This window comes from Glycine soja, chromosome 1, assembly GCF_004193775.1.
Source record: "Glycine soja cultivar W05 chromosome 1, ASM419377v2, whole genome shotgun sequence".
NCBI classification, from domain to species: domain Eukaryota; kingdom Viridiplantae; phylum Streptophyta; class Magnoliopsida; order Fabales; family Fabaceae; genus Glycine; species Glycine soja.
The window spans coordinates 12,777,766-12,783,911 of record NC_041002.1 but is presented as its reverse complement, the minus strand read 5'-3'; positions in this window follow the sequence as shown (position 1 = coordinate 12,783,911).

Here is a 6,146-nt window from a genome sequence, read left to right as displayed (position 1 = left end):
ATTTTACACTAAAAATAAGGTATTCACTATTAGAAAATATGTTTTTTACATCGGTTATTTATGACTTTTTACATCGATTTTTAACCGATGTTGAAAGTATTATCATTAACATTGGTTTAACCGATGTTAACGTAAAATTGACAGCATTGGTTATTTAAATAACCGATGTTATATAATAAGAATTACACCAAAAAAATGTATGAATGTTAACAGTTCACATCGGTTTTTATACAAAACCGATGCTAAGTTATAGATTAACATCGGTTTTCATAAAAAACGGATGCTAACATATACGTTAACATCGATTCTGTATAAAAATAGATGTTAACATATACGTTAACATTGGTTTTGTATAAAAATCGATGTTAACTTCCAAACGTTAACATCGATTTCAGTCAAAAACCGATTTCAATGTTTTGGATATTAACATCGGTTTTCTTTAAAAACCGATGTTAATATACACAAACAACATTGGTTTTTTGAAAAACCGATGTTCACTTATACATTAACATCGGTTATTCCAAAAAATCGATGTTGTTTGTGTATATTAACATTGGTTTTGTTAAAAAATCGATGTTATTAGGAAATTTTTTTAAATACACTTTTGTTTTTACAAAAAATCCAAAATTTAACCGATAAATTTCAAAGCAGACCACACAACACAACATATATGATTTGCATTCTGCTTTCATACAATTTTTAGCAGAAAGCTAGATGATAAAATATCAATTGTAAAAAATCAATTGATAACTATGAATAAATAATTTATTAATAACTATCAATAAAAAAATATTCAATGTTAAAATGAAACAACAATTGTAAAAAATGCAAAGCAAGCTAGTAAACTAATTAAGTAACCTAAAATTACATAGTTCCCTAACATCCTAAGTTTGATTTCTAATAATACTGTGCCCACTAGATGCGAAGCGCCTTCAATCTCTCTGCTTCCAATGGTCTAACATCATTAAAATACTGCATGATCAAATAAAACATAAGTTAATAATGTAATACCAATGATAAGAAAATCAACTTTGTTTGAAATAAACAATTACCGTTTCCCAATTATTCCTGAAAGTTCCTAAGATTATCATGGACATCTAGTGCATGACGTAATAGCCACACTCAGTGCTTCCTTTTTGTCTATTACACTAAATACATAATGAAATTTGGATATTAAAGGTTAACTACAATTAGTGTACACACATAAAATATATATAAGTAGAAGTTTTATTAAAATCACGTACCTTAACAACAATCCACCTAGCACCAGCCTTGGATTTAGGTTATGGAGTATAATCAAGTTCTTTCAAAGTACCGTTGAATACAAGGAACATTAAAATATTGATGTTGTTGAGTTATGCTAATGCAAGTGTATTGAAAAACAACAATGACCTATTAATTATTCCTTTAAGGTAGTTTTTTGGCCTGTTATGCAAGGAACAAAACCAGACAACAAGATTTTCCTTAGGCAAAATGACGACCATTTTCCAGTGTGCGCTGCAGTGGAGACCAATATGGATTATTGTAGTATTATACATTATTTAAATTCATTTGTTAAGAGATGCCTATTGTTGTTTAGACAAAGTTAACTATGTATGAATTTAAAACAATAACTTAGGTAATTAACGATAATCTAAATTGACTTACAGAATCCACAACTGTATAACAGATATGATGAGACATTGACCACCGTGTGCAATTTCAAAGAGATCTTCGTGCTTTATGTACAACGGGAAGTGTTCATTAAACACCTTGAACACGGTAGCATCCCACATAACCTGGAGAGGCTTCAAAAAAAGCTGTGGGATGGTCAATGTCATCAAATATAGGGGATCATCGACCTCATGATCTGACCTATCTTGAGGTTTTGCTGGAGACACAACTGCATGTTTATCCAACATAGTTAACTAACATAATTTAATTATAGTGAACAATTCAATTGAAAAAAATAAGCATATAATGAGAGTAAAATACTTGTTGTGATAAACGCTTCATGAGATGTGTCGGCCAAGCAAGGAAGGTGTTAAGTGTCTGCCCCACTAAATTAACCTCGTTAGTGGGTACAGGAACGGGAGCTTCTGCATCTTTAACCTCCTTAACACCAACCTTCACTTGGCCATGCAACAAAGGGATGTTGTGAACCACTGTGGATCCCTCATAAACTCTTCCTAGGGCAACCAGGCGGGAAGGATTTTTTTCAATGTACAACCCGCATTTGTCTGAGTCACTTGTGTCTGGATTGGTTGCTGAGGGATCAACACAACTCCCCTTTGTGCTGACACGAGCAGCTGAGGGACCAACCTCAGGCTCTGGAGGCATTGCAAGTCCCTGTGATTAGATATGTGATTGCAATTGGGACTGCATCTAGCTGAAGGATAACATTAGTTGTCGAGTCACTTTTTTTGTGATCGACTCCTCTAACTGGTCCCTGATTTGTTGAGTCAACTGTTCAAGTTCTTTGGGAGCCATGGAGGAAGAACTGCGGGAGGTTCATGGAGCCAATCCAAAGTATTGCTTTATGGTCACACCGACTCTAGAAGCACGCACACGGCCAGGGTGTTCTGGTCGCCCAATGGCAGCAGTCAGGAGATCCTGACGTCCATGGGGGACAAACGAACCCTGTGACGCCTGCTCCTCCAAAGAATCCTGTACAAAACACATATATTTGTTTATTCATTCACATAATAAACAAAGATAATTACAATTCTTAATTGAAAATGACTTACAATCTTCTCTGCAATTTCCTTTGCTGCCTCAAACGTCATCTACCCAGTCTTCCACTTCACGTGTGATGGGAGATGGAGGGTCAATCACGCCTTCAGTGCTTTCGGATTGAGCATCTTCCTCCAGTTTTTTCTTTATCTTCTCAACCATCAGGTTCTGTTCTAAGTGTTCATAACCCCCACGAGACAACACGTGGGGGGCGGTGTTTTGCTTCTGGAGGCCTGTGCCTTTTTCTGCACATCCTGCAAAAATCGAACATTAATGAAAATCATTACTACAATGTATTATAAGAACTGAATTTTTAGTGGAAAACAATTAAAATGACAAAGTACATACCTCCCAGAAGGGGTCTCTGCGGGTCTAACAAAATTGGGCCCATTTCTCCTTGCTAATGTCGTATGTTTCACAAACAGTGTCGTTCACATTGTCCTTGTCAGGTGCAAGTGCCTATTTCCTTGTCAAATCAGATTTAAATTGTCTCCACCGCTCCTCAACAGTCTGAAGTACTTTCTGCTTTGTCCTACCGTCAGAAGCTTCAAGGATATCAAATTCATCCTAACAAACAATAAATTAGGTTTTATTGTTAGTAAATTATAAATTTTGGCTAATAAAGAAAATGAAAGATGAAAACTAAAATACCTGAATATCCTCCTATATCAAATCCTTCTGAGTAGCAGGGACTTCCTTCCAAGTCTCGTATGTCACGTCGACCTTATCACTAGCGATAATCCCAAAATATGTACTTGATTTCTTCTTGTGGGGACCGTCGGCTTTCCCGGTCATGGGATTGACATGGACCACCGGTCTCTCTGCCCCAGGTGGTCTAGTGGCCAAGGATTGTAAGCTTGTGGCTTTACGTGTCCGCTTCAAGGTAGACGGAGACTCTGATGCTACTGCAAGTGGAGGAGGAGAAGGAGGAGGAGGAAGAGGTGAGGCAGGTGGAGTAGCCATGGGCCTGTAAAGAAAAAAACTTGAGTTAGTTATGTAAATGAATGTACCGAAATGAAATACATAATTAGAAAATTACATTAGATGATGTTAATTAATTCTCCTTCATCACGATCATTACGATTAGCATGAACATCGTCAGCTTCTTCTTCTCTAACGACGTTAGGAGTAATTTTGTGGACAAAGGACTAACATAAGTATCAATGTATGAATCATCATCTTCTACATTAACACCAATTCTTTTCCTGTGTAGAACCACGGACCACCTTTCATCTCAAGGGTCTTGCACATAAAATGCCTGTTTAGCTTGTTCTGCCATGATGAAAGGGTTATTGTGGTAAGCTAGTTTCATTAGGTCTACCAACGTAAATCCTACATCATCGGTCCGCACCATGGTGTTGTTGTAAACCCATTTACATTTGAAAACACAAATAGTAAATTTGACATAGTTAAGCTCCCAAATTTCATCAATGAACCCAAAGTAAGGGATGGAAGCTACACAGGGATTGTCATCATGAACACTTCGTTGTTTTGCATTGTACTTTTCTCGTCTTGTGCTTTTGTATAAAAGGAATACTTGTTTATGTTATATCCTTTCCAAGTTATAACACTTCTTTTAGGCCCATCTGCTAGCTTTCTTAATGTTTCAGAAGCATTTACATTAGCAAAGATTGTATCTTTAAACCAATCAAAGAAAGTCTTGTTATGCTTTTTCAAGACCTAGTTCTTTGACATTTTTGGATTACTTTGTTTGACTAAACCTTCATGCTGAAGTATGTATGGCAAAACTTCATTACTGTTATTCAACACATACAAGTGAGCTTGTAACAAATCTTCTACACTTGGAGTGATAACATGCAGTCCTCTTGAACCTTTACTGCCCACTCTTTCGTCATGGCGAGACTCGGGAAGCCCAACTGGTTTATCCTTTTCAATGTACTCTAAACAAAATTCAATGGCTTTTTCTACAATGTACCTTTCAACAATAGATGCTTCCGGACGATGTAGATTCTTGGTATACCCTTTTAAGATCTTCATGTATCGCTCAACCGGGTACATCCACCACAAATAAACAGGACCACAACATTTGATTTCTCTGACCATATGAACAATTAAGTGAACCATGATGTCAAAGAAAGCAGGAGGAAAATACATCTCCAACTGGAACAATATAATTGCAGCCTCGTTTTCCAGGTCATTAAACTTGACAGGATCAAGGACTTTGCTACATATGGCATTGAAGAAAAAGCACAGGCGAGTTATGGCTAACCTGACTTTGTTAGACAAAATGTCTCGTATGGCCATGACTAAAAATTGTTGCATCAGCACGTGACAATCGTGAGACTTTAACCCTACCAGCTTAAGCTCCTTCGATTGCACAAGGCTCTTAATATTTGAAGAGTATCCTTGTAGGACTTTGACCCAGCGCAGACACTGACAAAAACTGATCTTCTCCTTTTTGGAAAAAGTATGACAAGCTGGAGGCAGGTATATTATCAAACCTTGGATGCAACTGCCATCCTATACCCATGTCAGCTAGATCTTGACGGGTATTCAGACCATCTTTCGTCTTGCCTTGAATGTTAAAGAGTGTCCCAATGACACTATCGCATACATTTTTCTCCACATGCATAACATCAATACAATGTCTAATATCTAGATCAGACCAGTACGGATGATCAAATAAAATGGACCTCTTCTTCCATATGCAAGTCTTACTTTTTTCCTTCTTTTGGGTCTTTCCAAATACAGTATTTAGGTGTTGAACCCGCTAGAAGACCTGCTCACCAATCAACGGTATCGGCACAGTTTCGTGCTCTTGACTTCCATTAAATGCTTTTCCTGGCTGTCTTGGGCCCGATATCATCATAGACAACATCATGTATTTTTGCTTCATGCACAACCAAGGAGGCAAATTGTAAAATACTAGTAGAACTAGCCATGAACTGTGTTGAGTGCTTAAATTGCCATATGGATTCATTCCATCACTGGCTAGTCCAAGCCTAAGATTTCTTGCCTCTTTGCCGAAATCTGGATACAAATGATCAATCTTCTTCCACTGGGAGCAATCAGCCGGATGACGGACCACTCCATCAGAGTTTCTCCCATTTGCATGCTAGGTAAGATCTTTTGCGTCGTCTCCACTAGCAAAAAGACGCTTAAACCTTGGAATGATTGGAAGATACCACAACACCTTCGCTAGAGGGCCCTTCTTTGAGTTTTCATCAAAACTGCAGTCCTCATCATCCTTCACTTTGTACCGTGATGCTCCACACCTAGGGCATTTGGACATTTCTTCGAATTCATGCCTGTACATTATGCAATCATTCGGATACAGTATCTTCTTCGCTTGATAGTAACTTTTAGGCAACACGTTTTCCTCTGGAAGCAGATCGTGCACTACTTGAAGCAGGGAACTAAAGCTTTTATCACTCCACCCATATCTAGCCTTGACATTAACTAGACTTAACACC